Source organism: Sprattus sprattus (assembly GCF_963457725.1).
Source record: "Sprattus sprattus genome assembly, chromosome: 2".
NCBI lineage: Eukaryota > Metazoa > Chordata > Actinopteri > Clupeiformes > Clupeidae > Sprattus > Sprattus sprattus.
Window position 1 is genome coordinate 7,833,619 of NC_137921.1, and position 18,389 is coordinate 7,852,007.

Sequence of the window (18,389 nt, forward strand, 5' to 3'; positions counted from 1 at the left end):
TCTGTGCCGGCGGTGAACAAAAGTCAGTAGAGGGACAGTTGGGTGTTAAACCTCACAAGTATTTGGGGTGAGTCTTCTCTACAAGCAGTGGGGTGCATCAATACAGGGCGCTAGGGCGCCGCCCCTCCTAACATTTTGAGATGAAAAAAAAAAAAAAAAATGACATTCAAAATACTTTATATATCAAATAAGAAATGTACTGTTACGTGTTAAATGTGTGCAGGAGACCGTCAGCCCCTGTCAACAACCACTTAACTGTGACCAAATATAATATATTGTCATTCGTTATCACTGAGAGAAGCCACAAAAGGCTTGTGAGACGGTCTGCAGGGTATTCATGATTTTAAAAAAGTCTGGGTCTAAAAAAGACTGTAGTATGCTATTAACCCGGAAACGTGAGACTCTGTGAAAGGTTGTGGTTAGCCGGCCAATCACATTTGGCAGCGACAGTGTTTTAGTTGCATAGTCAGGAATTTTGGGCGACGCACTTAAGGACGTTGTGCAGCTACAGACGTAATGGGGGGGTTGTGTATCTTACGTGCTTACGCGTTACGTCTAAAACAGAGCATATATCGGCCTTTACTCTCCTTCATCACTTTCGCCTCAAAACATATTCTGAAAATCAGAAATATGCATTCAGAAATATATTTTTATACAGACACGAGACAGCACATCAATTTATAAAGAGCTTTATTAAATGTTGTTGACAGAGGTTTTCACTTTAAAAAAAGGAAGTGAAAAATGTGTGTACTTGCATGTTTCGATATGTTGTCATGTTTAGGTTATATTAAAAAAAAACAGGCCATCCTAATGAATAGTAATATATGTACAATACTTCAACTTCATTGGATGCAGCACTTGACCTCAGATCCTAAAACGGAGACACCTGTCTCTTCACCGATTGTAAATCCGGTCCCCAGAAACTTTGCCTCTACTCCAGTCGGGCTTGCTTTTATACCAGTTTTAAACCCGAGCCCTAACTTCACTTTTACTGGACCAGCAGAGGCAGATGCGCTTCCGACCTCAAGATTGGCCATTGCCCCAACACCCAGTACACCAGCTTCTGCTCCAGCACTAGCATTGGGACCCTTTGCCTTAGCTTTTAAAATACTGTACACTGCTTTTACTTGACCCATTCCAGCTTTCGCCTTGATTCCAGTCTTTGGTATCCATTCACCTGGTTCGTCACCGAACGCAACTGCATATGTGCTTGTTTCTGCATAGGAAGCTGTAGACTCAGAGTCTCCTTCTCTGTCATAATTAGAATACATGTCAGCGACTCCTTTAATCATCTTTATCTTCTTTTCCTATCCGTTGGTGGTGGGAGGGGCAACCGGTCTGACAGAATAATAAACACAGATGTCAGTGATGACTATAGTAGTTAATATCTGATGTGTAATGTAGCTTGAGAGTGTGAACACAATCCTGCCATATTGCAGTAGAGTGGTTTTAGTCACATATTGATATAAACTAACATTGAAATAGATTTGATTTCATTTTGTAAAATAGAAACAAAAATGAAAGAAGTTCATTAAAAGTCTAGTTTAAGTCAAGCATGTTTTTATGTTTTTTCCAGTGTAGCTTTTACGTTGAAAATCCATTTGGTTGAGAATTGAAATCAATTAAGACATTATGATCTGGCAAATCCTTCTCTTGCCTTATTCTGACAGCCAGGTTTGAATGTCATAGAGCATTTTAAATACGCAGGGTAATGACTAGTGGTGAAGAGTAAGACTGAGGTTCTTTCAGCTATCCCCACTTGTCCAATCAGTAATTAATTAATTGTTCCACCGGATCTAACTGTTTTAAAATTAACTTGATGCACAGCGGTCATGGTGTACAGTATAATATGTTCAATTTTGAAGGTTTAGACATTTATTTGATTACATATGAGAATATAGCTGTTCTGAATGATGTTGAAAATATATTTGCATTTAATTGATACTCACCTTCTTGCAGTGAAGTGGTGTAGGCTACACTAACTGGTTAAAGGGTGACTGGCTTTTATACCCCTGCACTCTTAATTTCAGTTTCAGACTGACATGGATGCAGAATACAGCCTCCTGCTGTACAGCCTCCCCTCATACAGTTAGTAGGTTGGCTCTGGCCAAGGAGACGAGGTTCTGATTCTGGTTTGGGCATTCTTGAACTAAAATGGATTGAAAAACCCACAGAAATCGAGAAGGACATTTTAATTTTGAGGGCACTGACTAATTATATGAGAAAATTATTTGGTTTTGAAGATTGAGTTAACTGTTTTGGCTGAGATATGACCTTTTGAAGGTGATCTATGTAGTTGTGCTGAACCATATAGACTATTTTGAGCTTTGAGAATGTCTTTTCTGTTTCAAGAATTGAGCCATTTGCAATGGAGAAAAATTGTAATTGGGTAAGGGAAGTCTCTGATTATGTAACAGACTGCTATATAATAATTTAAGTGTGCAAAAACAAGGTATAAACTATGATTACAAACTCTGCCTTTCCACCTTGTCTATATCATCCATGCCCTATGATCTTTGAGCCAACAATTATGGTTAATCATAATAGATCAAGATAAGACATGGAAAGCATTTAATTTTACAACTCCAAATCAGTTAAGGAATCCCTTCAAACTAAGGTAATAAACAACAGATTTTTTTTTTTTGCAGACAGAACATATTCTGTGTTATCAAATTAATTAATTTACAGTAATGTAACCACAATGTATTGCAATTTTCGAAACATGGCAGTATAAGTGCAAGTTCTGTTTGATACACATAGTATTCTGGAAAGAAAACATTAACTACAGTAGCCAGTCAGTATCAAAGGACTGAGCCAAGATTGAAATGTGCACATGAGGGATACTTCTATTGTCCACTGCCATACTGACAAAACATCTAAACGTTTTGACCTGCAGTGTTTACACAAAGCCAAAGGGACTTTTCATGTTGGGGCACTGACTATTTGTATGAGAAAAGGATTTAGTTTTGACTGATGAGTTGTCTGTTTTGAGAGAGATATTACCTTTTGCAGGTGTGCCATGGTGTTTTGCTGAGCCATCTAGGTTATTTTGGCCAATGTATTTAAAGCTTTGAGAATTTTTTTTTTTTTTCGAGAAAGATGAGCCACAGCAATCGAAAGTAACTTTTCATTTTGGGGACACTATTTATATGAGAAAATGATTGGGTTTTGAAGCTTGAGTTAACATATGTGGGTGAGATATGACCTTTGAAAGGTCATCTATGTAGTTTTGCTGAACCATATAGGCTATTTTGCCAAATGCACTTATAGCTTTGAGAAAGTAATTACTGTTTCAAAAACTGAGCCAAAGCAATGGAGAAAACATGTAATACTGTAATGTCCTTTGTCCACTGAAAAAACACAAACACATTAGCCTTGTGGCCATGGATCATTGAAAGGAGCACATTATTTCTCACAGCAAACAAAATGGTTGCTTGATATGTTAAATGTTACATAAACCATGTGCCCTCGGTTCTGTTTATTCTGTGTGAGGTGATATGAGGTCATTAATCTCATGCATCAGCATTTTGATACCTGCCGTTGAGGCGTGCCTCTCTATATGGCTACAATCCAGATATCCTCGCAAATGCAGTTGGCAAGTGTGGGAGTACTGTCGTCATTTTGTGTGCAGTGGAATAGCATTTTTCGACATTCCGGAAAAAAAGAGAGAAAGCATTGGACTTAGGCAATAAAAAGGTCAAAACTATGACTACAAACTCTGACTACGACTGCTTTTACCAGTTAATCAGATATGAAGAAGAATATCTTCTAAAATCAAATTAATGAACCACTCATTGGCCCTGAACGGATGTTATTGACTCTCTGATCTCAAACATACTCATACTGGAACAAGATAAGGACTTACATTGGACTTAGTCAAAATGATGCAATAAAAACGTCAAAACTATGTCCACAAACTTTGACATAAATCCTTGTCAATATTATCGATGCCTTATTAACAGTGAGCCAACAATGATGAGTCTTCCAAAGCAGTGCCTGAAGGAACCGGGAGGATGCCATCAGTTAATCAGTGACACCATCTTTGTTTGCAGAGACAGATTCCTGAATATCACTATTGTGCATTTGGCAGGTAAGCATGTGATTTTCTAGAGAGCAATCAATGTGCAGTACATGTGCATTTAACAAAACAGAGGAGCAAACATGCTTAATGGGTGGTGTTTCCATTTTTACAGCCTTGTTATTAGCCCTAAGATTATGAACGTAATTTACCTTTTGACCTCTTTCGCACTTACCTCCCTTCCATCCCACTGCATGAATGATCCACCATTGCTCTAAACCTAGAGTGGCATTTTACTGCCTGCATGGATCAAGATAAGATTATTCAAAATGATGCAACAAAAAGGTCGAAACTATGAATCTAAACTTTAAACCTCTTTCCCACTGTCCACCTTCCATCTCCCTGCATGAAAGATCAACTTTATCAACAAATTAGAAGTATAACAAAGAACATTCTGGGTCCCGTTTTACATTCTGGATAGCCTTTTTTGATTGATCATCTAATATATCACATCTATGAGGAGATATGGTTGACAAACTCAGGGAACCCTGCAGCTTTAGTTTTAGTGTTTATTTTTCAATTGTAAAAGGAGGAGCCACTGGATATGGTGACTGGGGAAGGGTACTTGATGACACTTGAAAGACATCATGAAAGATCACACATTGCTGAGAAACCAATCACATTGACAGCCCATCCAACTGTAGGTCAATTACATGTGTATTATTACATTCCTGTCGCAAGGTGCTCAAGACACCAAGGAAGAAAGAACACAGTAAAAACCGTGCAAACATCAACAACAGATCAATTGGCACTGATAAAAGCTTGCTACAACTCTAGCTAGAATCTTTGGCGACAATGTGCTGTGAAAGCTTACATCTGTGCTGACAAAGTCCATAGAACTATATAATGCATAGCCTTGTGGTTAGTGCCTGTAAAAGCATACTTCAAAGAGTGACACATTAAGCATGAAGAGTTCACAGCCAAAATAGCTATACTACAGCTTTTACCAGTTAATCAAATATCAAGAGGAATATCTTCAATAATCAAAATGTACTCTACACAAAATGATGAATTCCATTGCTCTGAATCTAGAGTAGCATTTACTGTCTGCATAAATGTCCCTCTAGCTTCAGCTCCAGCACTGGGTGTTATTGACTCCATAATCTCAAACTTACTTATACTAGATCAAGATAAGAAATAGAGAGCATTGGACTTAGCAACTTAAAATAAAACTACAAGACATATAGACATAATGCACTACAGTGCATAATATAATACATTAAGTGAAGCTAGCAAATACAAACAGCATTCATATGTGTGTGTGTGTGTGTGCGTATGTGTGTGTGTGTGTGTGTGTGTGTGTGTGTGTGTGTGTGTGTGTGTGCGTGTGTGAATGTATGCACGCATGCCACGGCAGATGGAAGGGGAAATGCTGCCCAACTGCCATTATGTAAGGAGTGGGAAGTTATCTTGGTCAGTGCACTCCAAACGCCCTTGTGTGTGTGTGTGTGTGTGTGTGCGTATGTGTGTGTGTGTGTGTGTGTGTGTGTGTGTGTGTGTGTGCGTGTGTGAATGTATGCACGCATGCCACGGCAGATGGAAGGGGAAATGCTGCCCAACTGCCATTATGTAAGGAGTGGGAAGTTATCTTGGTCAGTGCACTCCAAACGCCCTTGTGTGTGTGTGTGTGTGTGTGTGTGTGTGTGTGTGTGTGTGTGTGTGTGTGTGTGTGTGTGTGTGTGTGTGTGTGTGTGTGTGTGTGTGTGTGTGTGTGTGTGCGTGTGTGTGTGTGTGTGTGTGTGTGTGTGTGTGCTTGTGTATTATAACCCTGTAACGACTGACAAATCCAATGTTATTCCAATGAAAATATCGAAGCTTAAATTTGTATTGGACCTGTTGACAAAATACACCAACAAACATAGTCTTTCATATATATGATGGTATTTTGTTGTTGTATAACATTACATCATTGATGACAATTTTTTTCATTTCAGAAACCAAAACAAATATTGTTCATTGCATTTGGACATTTGGTTTTACATTTTTTTTAAAAAGGAACTTTTTACAACCTTTGCCCCGTCCAAGGCACAACATTACATATAGCACCCCCGAGTGGTCAAAGGGTGCAACATTTTTCCACTACCTCAGGAAAGGATCCTGACTACCAAGTTTCATGTCATCAAAGAGTTGCTGAAGTATGATCTTTCTGTCTGCATCAGGAATTCAAAACACTCCATCTAACCTACAAAGCTCAAAACGACCTCAAGGAATTAGTTGCCCACCAAGACTACTTAGCTCCCAGAGAGCAGGTCTCCTTGTAATTTCAAGAATATCAAAAAGCACAATAGGAGGCAGGGCCTTCTGATATCGAGCCCCCCTCCAGTGGAATAATCTTCCCAATTCCATCCAAGAAGCAGACACTCTTTCCATCTTCAAATCGAGACTGAAGACATTTCCCATAGCCATGAATAATGCATTAAAAAATCTGTTGCCTGTGTGTGTGTGTGTGTGTGTGTGTGTGTGTGTGTGTGTGAGAGTGTGTGTGAGTGTGTGTGTGTGTGTGTGTGTGTGTGTGTGTGTGTGTGTGTGTGTGTGTGTGAGTGAGTGTGTGTGTGTGTGTGTGTGTGTGTGTGTGAGTGTGTGTGTGTGTGTGGGGCATGTGATATTAGTCTTGTTAATCCTGTATGATGGGCTCTAACGGTGTCTTTTTATTTTGTAACTTAATGTGCCATTTGTTGGAAATTAAAATAAACTAATAGAGCTTTTTGCATCATGTGTTGATGTAGTGTGACTCCTGTAGGCAATCTAGAGGTATGAAATTGTCACAAGTTGGGACATCGTTTGGCCTCTAGAAGAGTTTGGTGTCTCCCTGTGTTCTTATGTTTATGTTTTGGGCTCCATGTGCTTTTGCCTCGACCTTTGACCTGTTATGTTTACTTCCTGTCTTTGTTTGTTTTCCCGCCATTTTCTTTTCCCACCTGCCCGTTAATTAGTCTCATGGCCATTCAGCTTAGTATTTATATCTGGCACTTTGGGGCAGTCGTGGCCTACTGGTATACCCTATATTAGGGTTTCAGGCTGGAAACTGGAGGGTGGCCGGTTTGATCACGTAGTAGGATGTAGGAAAAATGTGGGCAGGGGAAGTGGTAGAGCACAGCTCTCCCATGCCCACATCCACGGCTGAAGTGCCCTTGAGCATGGCACCTAACCCCGATCACTGCTCCTCGGGCGCCGCCAAAGGCAGCTCACTGCTCCGGGTTAGTGTAACTTGACTTCACTGTGTGTGTTCACTGGGTGCTGTGTGTGTCACTACCATGGATGGGTCAAATGCAGAGGTGGAACTCAGAGTGTGTGTGTCTACACAACCTCTGCCATACAGTCACTTTCACTTCACTTCACTTCACTTTTGTCAAGCTCATTGCAGAGACCTTGTGTTCTGTGTATCTCAAGTCACCATGCTGAAGTTACCTCGTACCTACGCGTGAGTTTTCATTTTTAGATGCTTTTCTTTTTCGTGGTCATTTTGGAATTTGGAATTCTACCGGCTTCTCTGCCCTATTTTTGGCAAAGCAATAGCATTAGTTCTTTTTGGATCTTTTGTGTTTTTAGTATTTTCCTGACCCTCTGGGTCCTCCCTTTACCCAGGTTACACACTGGTTTAGCAATCCAGCGGCCCAGGTTCAATCCCTTATGCCAGGTCAGGACATGGGGGGTGGACTGTGAGTTGCTTCTTGCTGTGCGGCCCAGGAGTTGGAGGTCCCATGGTGCTTTCATGCCCAGGGGCCCTTATATGCTTCCATGCTCATTCTCTCACTTTGTGCGACGGTTATGTTACGTACCGCTGTGCCCTACGTCTAGCTTGGAAGTGGTCTGTTGGAAGTGCGCCATCATCTTGCCACTGCCTCACTTTTCTCTGGGACATCTGGGAAGATCCGAAATGATCTAATTAGAGCAATTGGAAATGTACTGTACTAGATGATGTCATTAGAGATGAGATTAGAAAAGCTGAATATGATGCAGTTGTGGCAAATGAAACAATACAAACTATAATAATAATAATATTAATAATTATGAATAATAATATATAATGCATATTAATAATTATGAATAATAGTAATAATAATATATATATACAAATCATAATTCAAGATAATAATAATAACTAGAAAATGCATTTCCTGAAGGAAATACCAGTGCATGAAATGCAAAAGTTAGGAAAGGAAGAAGAAAAGAAAGAAGAGTGAAAGAAGGAAAGAAGAAAGGAAAGAAGAGTGAAGAAAGGAGAGAAGAGAGGATGAAGGAAAGAAGAGTGAAAGAAGGAAAGAAGAAAAGAAAGAAGAGTGAAGAAAGGAAAGAGGAGTGGAAGAAGAAAAGAAAGAAGAGTGAAGAAAGGAAAGAAGAGTGAAAGAAGGAAATAATAGTTGAAGGAAAGAAGAAAAGGAAAGAAGAGTGAAAGAAGGAAAGAAGAAAGGAGAGTGAAGGAAAGAAAAGTGAAAGAAGGAAAGAAGAGTGGAAGAAGGAAAGAAGAGTGAAAGAGAAAAAGAGTGAAAATATTGAAAAAAGGAGATAAAAATGGAGTGAAGAAGAGAGATTGAGTGTGAGAGAAAGTAGACTGAGAGGGATAGAGAGAAAGATGGAGAGATGGAGAGAAAAAAAGTAGAGAATGGAAGGTGTCTTAATGTTCCTATCACTGTAAAAAAAAAAAAAAAGTTGGGTGAACTCAAAATTTTAAGGCAACAAACTTCAGTAAAATTTTAAGGCAACAAACTTCAGTAAAATTTTAAGTTTTGCTTTTGAGTTTGCTCAACTCTGAATTCTGATTTTGGTCAACTCAAGAGTAAGTTCTACTAACTCATAATTTTACATTGTAATAACATTTAATCCTTACTTGTGCCAACTCTCCCCTAAGTTGTACTTACTTATTATTTAACATTGTAATAACATTTAATCCTTACTTGTGCTAACTCTCCCCTAAATTGTACTTACTTATTATTTAACATTGTAATAACTTTTAATCCTTACTTCTGCTAACTCTCCCCTAAATTGTACTAACTTATTATTTAACGTTGTAATAACTTTTAATCCTCACTTCAGCTAACTGTCCTGTAAATTGTAGTAATTTATAATTTTACATTGTAATGAGTTCTTATACAGAATTCACTTTAAATGGGTTTAGTTAGTATAGCAGAATAATTTAAGAGGAATTTAAAATCGCACACTGCAATAGTTTATAATGTAACTCAACTTTATAATTTATAACCAGGAACTTCTAATCAAATGTATAGATAATTACAGACGCAACATATACATTCAAAACATTTGTTTTATTTATACTGTATCAAATCCCTTCCAAAAGGGGCAAGTAAATGCAAACTATCGAGACCATGTAACATGTTTCAGAAAAACCAACCAAAAAAAAATGTTTCAGAAAAAACTAAACAAAATAAGATGCAAAATAAATGTAAAGTGGGAGATCGAGATACACAACAGTTGATTAATTAACATGGAGTTGGATGGACAGAAGGGAACAATTCCAGATCCAAGTAAATGTAAAGTGGGAGATCGAGAATACACAACAGTTGATTAATTAACATGGTGTTGGATGGACAGAAGGGAACAATTCCAGATCCAACACTTTACTTCACTGAAGAAGTTTGTTTTTTAGGGATCTGACCGTTGCAGAGAGGTCCGACCCCAGTTCCATTATGACCTTTTGGACAGTTTCAAAGGTGTATTTCAAATCCTTTGGGTAACTAAGGTTTAATGTATAGATCAGTCCAACAAGGTAGGCAAATGCAGTTGGCAGGTAAGGGAGATCTTGGAGGACAATCTCTTCTTCCAACACAAGAGCAACATTCCTGACACTTTTAGAGACTGCTCTGCTATCATCCTCCAACACAGTGAGGATACCCACAATGAGGCCTTTCGTCTGTCCCTCTTCTGGGTCAGTGTCCTTGTGTTGACAGACAGAAAACACCAAAACATGAATTGCAAGACATTAGTAATTAAAATACTGTGAATCAGAATAAGCTCTTAATCTAAAATAACTCAAAATATTGTATAAACATTTTTTTTCCAAATAGAATTAATTATGAGTTTGACATATTAACTATTTCCATCCCATACACCACAATCAAAAATGTAACCCTCATACACACATCATATGACATCAATTAGGCTACATCAAGTCAAGGGCAGGACAGTGAAACTACAGAAGACACTCTGGACATGGTTAGGGAACCAGGAGGACAGAGAGGTTATGGTTGAAGACAACGTTAAATACAGCACTATAAATACAGTATAATAACATATTTACAATTTCTATTCATAGCCACTCACAGTTCCTGAAGAGCTTCTCCTGACTCTCACGGAGATACAAGGGAAGGCCCTTTAAAGCTGCAGTTTGTCTATGTGCAGTGATGTCAGATGTCTGAAACAAGAGTTGCATGAAACATTACAAGATGTAATTGACATATAAGAAGTAGAGTAAACATGCAGGCAGCTGTCCTTTTCAATATCCAAAATGATTGCTACGATTACGATTGCTCACTGTGAAGGTATATCCACTGGAGGTGCTTTTTGTGTCACTGACAGGCTCATATCATTATCAGTGTCTGACAACATTATGAAAAGGCTCCCCACAGAGCAATGTCTTTTTGTTTTTAAGATTACAATACCCTTTGTTTAACAAGAAAAAGCCGCTATCACCTCGATTTGAAAACTGACCCATATATTCCACAATTCACACTACATGGACAAAGATGTAAACAGTGTTGTTGGACTGATCATTAACTTCACTGGAGCAATTCCAAGAACGCGATTGGATAACAACGACAAAACGTCACGATTATCGGACCCAAAGTGTAGCTGCCCTCTCCATTTGCCTCGGGAATAAAGTTATCGATAACGACTTAATAAGCAATAACTGCAAGTGGCAACAATTTTTGTCTAAACGTGAATACAAACGTAGAACATATTTACAAAAACATGGCTTCTCCATATCCAGGGAACGTTAAAATGCACGAAATCGCACCTCGGCCCACCACCTATTAGGGGAAGCCAAGCTTTAAAGAAATCGCCACTGGTCGTAAGTGTGAACTAGCCAGGTAACAAACTACACACGATGGCAGACAATGCTAATATTTGTATGATGTACGCAAAAAATGAGCTCCCCCTCTTTGAAAGATCAGCAGCTGCCACTGGTGGGGCAGGCAGAACCGAGCAGCAACCTGTCGCTGGCCCCGCTCTCTCTCTGTCCCTACTAAACCAGCCTGCTCACCTGCTACCTGGAGCAGAGACGGAGCATGACTACCACTGTGTAGTAACACTACACTTCTGAAAGATGGCATAAAATGTCAGCTAATGTTGCAACCACAATTTTGAGTTAGCATTAATACCATAATGTCTTTTTTGTATCTGTAACAAGCTGGCAAACACGAATTAAAGCAGCACAACGGATCAATAGCTATACGCTAGCTATATGCTATCAGCTAAAACTGACGAAATCTCTTGAAATGTGCTGACTTTGACATTATTACAAACTAGTTATTCAACAACTGTCCTTACACAGTCAAGCAAGTGCAACACAAGACAAAGCAAGATGGCAAATAAGCTTACTAGTTCAGCAGACAGTGGAAAGTTGGGCGGCAAAACTACAAAACGAAGTTATGTGCCTATAGACCCTGCATAGCAATGGCGCGGATGCAATTCTCCATATTAAGAGTCATTGTAGCGCCCCAATTTTTTTCAAGCTGTTATTTTTAGGTTAAACTGATTATCCTAACCCTAATCATGACGCATAATTTTTGCATTGTGTTACTTTAACACAATACCAACAGTCAGAAGATAACATGCCTGTCCTGTTTGAATAGGTTGCCTGACTGATGCTAGCTTTCTCTAATGACTGAAAAGCTTTGTGTAAATGTCTAGGTCGCTTTCTCCATTAAACGACGTACAACATAGGCCTACTGCACAACACAACTCAGAATAAAATTCGCGCATCATTTTAATTTAATTAAAGGTTGATTTAAAACGTACCTGTTTGGACTCCAGCAAGAGGCAGCAGCACAGCTAGAATGAGACTTCAATTGTAAAGTGCCAACGGACAGTTGGCTATTTGGCGCAGCTGTCAGTAAAGCACAGGTGCAAGCCAGTTTAAAGACCCTATTATGACGTCATAATGGCCCAATGTAAGTCAATGGGAAAATTTCGATTCGTTTTTATTTAATATCTTAAAAAGTATAAAGTTTAGAAAAGTGAAAAATACATAGCATAAGTGTCGTTTACAAGACCTACGCGACAAAGTTTGAATGAAGTTTCTACGTTAAGCGGTTCGGGCTGAATTAATCGCAGAAAAAGGTAGCAAGAATAAGAAGAAGAAGAAGAAGAAGAAGAAGAAGAAGAAGCCTAGGAATAACAATACAGGGCATTTCATGCACTGTAATAATATATATAACTAGAAAATGCATTTCCTGAAGGAAATACCAGTGCATGAAATGCAAAGGTTAAGAAAGGAAGAAGAAAAGAAAGAAGAGTGAAAGAAGGAAAGAAGAAAGGAAAGAAGAGTGGAAGAAGGAAAGACAAAAGGAAAGAAGAGTGAAGAAAGGAGAGAAGAGCGGAAGAAGGAAAGAAGAGTGAAAGAAGGAAAGAAGAAAAGAAAGAAGAGTGAAGAAAGGAAAGAAGAGTGGAAGAAGGAAAGAAGAAAAGAAAGAAGAGTGAAATAATGAAAGAAGAAAGGAAAGAAGAGTGAAGGAAGGAAAGAAGAGTGGAAGAAGGAAAGAAGAAAAGAAAGAAGAGTGAAAGAAGGAAAGAACAAAGGAAAGAAGAGTGAAAGAAGAAAATAAGAAAGGAAAGAAGAGTGGAAGAAGGAAAGAAGAGTGAACAAGAGTGGCTCTGGATGAAGAGATAAAGAGAGAGTGAAAATATTGAAAAAAGGAGATAAAAATGGAGTGAAGAAGAGAGATTGAGGGTGAGAGAAAGTTGACTGAGAGAGAAAGATGGAGAGAAAAAAAAGTAGAGAATGGATGGTGTCTTAATGTTCCTAGTTACAGTTAAATTGAGAGGGACAGAGAGAGTAGAGGTTCCTTTGATTTGGTGCAGCTGTCAGTGAAGCACAGGTGCAAGCCAGTTTAAAGACCCTATTATGATGTCATAATGGCCCAATGTAAGTCAATGGGAGAAATTTATATTTGTTTTTCTTTAATATCTTAAAAAGTATAAAGTTTAGAAAAGTGAAAAATACATAGCATAAGTGTCGTTTACAAGACCTACGCGTCAAAGTTTGAATGAAGTTTCTACGTTAAGCGGTTCGGGCTGAATTAATCGCAGAAAAAGGTAACAAGAATAAGAAGAAGAAGAAGAAGAAGAAGAAGAAGAAGAAGCCTAGGAATAACAATACAGGGCATTTCATGCACTGTAATAATACATCACATTTATATAGCACATTTTACAGTTTTCAAATACTCTTAATTTTGAGTTTCACTAATCACTACTGCATGAAGCTACAGCATAGTTACAAAGAAGGTCATTTTTGATGAACGGACAGGGATGTCAAACTAATCACATGTATGACCCATACGACTGTGGACCTGTTACATAATATTAATTTGTTTGAAATAATTCTTGCCTTAATCATTAATGTATTGGCAGATATTCTGGAAGCAGAAGTGTATGTGCTTTGACTGCAGTTTTAATGTTGGACTTGGCACTCATAAGACATCTTCTAGGAGAGGTGAACTGGGCAAGACCCTCATATTCATCACCTCAGTACTGTACAAAAAAGAACAATGTTGTTTTTCAATGAATTATCAAGTGTCTTTCCATATTTCCATCCTTTCGGTCAAGTGCAAGCTGAAATGTATGTCTCACTCTTGTCGCAGCGCGTGGTATTAGCTAGACGTCCACTAGATGGCGCCAGCCACTCATGAGATGTAAACCTTTATTTTGTATCACACATCGAATTAATGTGGGCCTGGCTCCTTTGGAGGGACTAATAACATTTAAAATACATATGAGAAATCAGTTTTTACCACCAAAATGCTACTGGAATGTCTTTTTACTCAAATCAATTATCATTAATAGTGCTGTGTGTATTAGAGATTAATCAGGATATTTGTTAATGTACTTAACCCTTTAACCAAATCTCTTCTTCATCACTCTCACCTCAAAACATATTCTGACAATCAGCACATGTCAAAAAATATATTTGTATACAGACACAGAACAGCACCTTGTAAAGAACTTTATTAAAAGTTGTTGACAGAGGTTTTCACTCGAAAAAAGGAAGTGAAAAATGTGTGCACTTGCTTGTTTCGTTATGTGGTTATGTTGAGGTTATATATATATATATATATATATATATAAAAAAAAACATGTCATCCCAATGAATAATGAAGAACAGCACACCACCTAATAAATAATTGTATTACAGTAAATGTACACAGATATAGTATACAGTTCACAGAGGTTTTCAGTTTAAAAAAAGGAAGTGAAAAATGTATGTATGTTAAGGTTGTATTCAGAATAAAAAATTAAAATTTCGAAGTTTCAATACTTAAACTTCATAGGAGGCAGCAGGAGATCTCATTTCCTAAAATGGAGAGGTTTGGCTTTTCACCGATATTAAATCCGGTCCCCAGAACCTTCAGCTCTAATCCATCAACACCTGCTTTTACACCAGTGTCAACCCCGAGCCCTACCTTCACTCCGAGTGGACCAGCAGAGGCAGATGCACCTGCAATCTCAGCCTTGGCCATTGCCCCAACACCCAGTACATCAGCATGTGCTCCAGCACTAGCATTGGGTCCCCTTGCCTCAGCTTCAAACACACTGAACTCTGCTCTTGCTCGACCCACTCCAGATTCTGCATAGGCTCCAGCCTTTGGTACCCTTTCACCTGGTTTGTCATTAAACGCTACTGCATATGTGCCTGCACCTGTATAGGTACCTTGAGCAAAAGCATTTGGTTCTCTGTCATAATAATCGATTACATCCAGAATTCCTTGACCGGCGTCAAACGACCCACAAACGTCTAATCCTGCGTTAAAATTGGCATAAATTCCCAGCCCTACTCTCTTCTCTTTATCCCCAGCTTCGAAAAGCACCTGGCCAATTTCAGCATGTGTCTTTGTCTCATATCCTAGCCAAGACAGGGCGTCCTTACATTTGGCATTGGGCCCATTTAAGTGAATTTGATGATGACCTGTCCCTATTTCCATGTGTCCGTAGGGACCCCTCTTTTTCTCCCTTTCCCATGGGTTGTGGGTTGGTAGAAGGTCCAGACAGGCTGCAGCCTGATCATCCTTCTCAGCTACAACAGAATAATGCGCAGTGATGCGCAGTAGTTAATATCTGGTCTGGTGTGTAATGTGCTTAGAGTGTGTGATCACAATGCTGCCATATCTGATATGACAAAGTGATAGTTAATGCAATAGTAAAGTTATACATAAAATTGAGAAATCTAACTGTTGAAACGAGCAAGATTATAATATAGACTAAATGTCATTATGTAAAATACATGCAACACTTAGAGAAGGCTCTTAGAGTCTAGTTTTAGTAAAGCAGGTTTTTACCTCCAGGCTGCTTCTGCTCCTGATACATCTTGTTGAAGACAAAGGCAGGGCTTGAGACCAACTCTATAAACACCGGAAACATTGAAAACACATTTTGTATTTTATTTTGTATAGATCCGACAGATGCCTCTCCTCCCTTGTTCTGAGAGCCAGGTTTGAATTTGAATATTTTAATAACTAAGATGATTTTTCAGTTGCCTATTTTTTGGTGCCCCCTCAGGACGTGGTGCCCTACGCACAGCGCGTAGTGCGTGTTATGGGAGCGGCGGCACTGTATTTTGCATTAAATTACCAACATCTATCCAGCACGCATGCTTTCGTTCAAGTGCAAGCTGAAATAATGCTCTTGTCGCAGAAGGTGGCAGCATTAACCTGCTATACATCCACTAGATGGCGCCAGCAACCAAGATGATCAATGTGGGGCGTGGTCCTTTTAAGGGACTAATGACATTTGAAATAACAATGAGAATTGTTGTTTTCTGAGATATCTCATTATAGTTGATATTTGTACAATAATAAATTATCTTTAACATTTAATGTTTGCATTGCAGACTAATTGGGATTTTGAAAATCAAGAGATGTTCACCTTATAAATAACTTTATTTATTTCTTTAAGCTATCCTCACTCACAAGAAATTAATACATTGTCCAACCGAATCTAACTGTTTTATAATTAACTTCATGCACAATTGGCATGGTGTACAGTATGTTCAATGTATAATGTTTAGACATTTACATGCTTACATGTGAGAATATAGCTGTTCTAAATTATGTTAAAAATATATTTGCATTTAATTGATACTCACCTTCTTGCAGTGGAGTGATGAAGGCTACTCTAACTGATTCATCGGGCTGGTCATCAAATGCGTCAAAGCAATGAGAAGATCAGCCGCATCCCAAGCTTTTATATACCCCTCCACTCTAAGGCCCAATCCCATTTCTCATCTCTACCCCTACCCTTACCCCTACCCCTCTGTCTTAACGTGAATTGGGACAGCCCTACCCCTCCACATGAACGCGCAAAACGGAGGGGAAGGGGAAAGACGAAGGGGTAGCGGGAGAAATGGGATTCAGCCTAAGTTTCAGTCTGGGAGAGGAAGTCCCCCAAAACGTCTGATTTCCAGGAAATCATGGAAAGTGTTTCCTCTCAATATATTGATATCTACAAAGTCCTCGTAAATGCATACAAACTCCATGTCACTGATCATGTCACGTGCAGTTTACATTGAAGGTGAAAATAGAACATTTGTACTCAAATACTCTACCTACCTTTAAGGCTGAAATAATACAGAGACTGGGAGGAGTCCAGCTATTTGTTGGCAATTAAAATACATAAATATAGCTTATTGCGTCATGTGTTGATGAGGTGTGACTCCTGTAGGCAATCTAGGTATGAAATATGTCACGTTAGCACAGGGGGGTTGGACTGTGAGTTGCTTCTTGCTGTGCGCCCAGGAGTTGGAATGCCCAGGAAACTTTCTTTCCCAGGGGCCCTTATATGCATCCATGCTCATCCTCTCACATTGCTGTGCTGTGCGTCTAGTTTGGAAGTGGTCTGTTGGAAGTGCGCCATCATTTTGCCACTGCGTCTGTTTTCTCTGGACCATCCGGGAAGATCCTAAATGATCTAATTAGAGCAAATGGAAATGTACTAGATGATGTCATTAGGGATGAGATCATAAAAGCTGAATATGTCGTGTTGAATGAAACAATAATCACATTTTTATAGCGAATCCCCCAGTTCTCAAAGACGCTTAAATAACATGAGCAGTGCCTGCAACCCAGACAGCAGCCCGAGGGAGCGATTTTCATCTTCAAATGAGAGTCTTGATTCTGGGTCTTACCACACTAGTTACACTGTTAACTGTACAATTGCATTTGAAATATGTAGGCATAATGCACCACTCATCCAACAAAGGGGACATGATATTTTAGATAGATAAATAATACTTGGGCTGTGATTGGCCCATTCAAATGTTCCCTGTCAGAGAGAGCTTATAGCCTCCTTCTCTTCCATAGAGTCCATGAGTGCTTAAAGCTTTGAGTCGCGTAAGCATTGGATAGTTTGTTCATATATAAAGTGAAACACACACAAATTCTGATTTTAGTTAAGCTGGACCTACACTTCCAATGTGTGACCCCTGTTCTGTGTGGTCTGTGTGAGTGATGACAAGAAACACAACTTTAGAATCACCATGTTGACTTACTTACATATATCAGATTTTGTCAATGAGCTCCAAGGTGAGAACTAGAAGTGGGTGTAAAATTAAGCCCAAAGTAAATATTTGTGGTGTAAATTAAACTGTAGCCTACTGTCTCTAATAACAAAGCCTGTGTATAATAAAATTGAAACCATTCTTTTCACACTTACTTCCTTTTTCTTAAACTCCCTTATTTGTTTTGTGTTGTTCCTACGGGCTATGTTGTTTCACTTGACTTGGTGTGTGTGAAACACAATTACTTGGGTAGTAATGTATTACATATTATTTTATTCACTCAATAAAACTCTATAATGTACATGCAAAAGTTCACATTTAGTCAAAGGAGACATTTTATTTTTAGATGTACGGCATTTTTGTACAATTTTTGTAGCATGTTCAGAAAATAGAAATATAATTATTATAATCCAAATGTTTCCACCTTTCCGTCACTCTAATGAACAGTTGACACATTATTACTGTATATTTTATTATTATATTATATATATATATATATTATTTATTAAATATATCCTTAACTTTTGTGTTAACTTCGGCGGACCAACACCACTCCGCTCCGCGTCGTGGTGTTCTTTGCCCCGC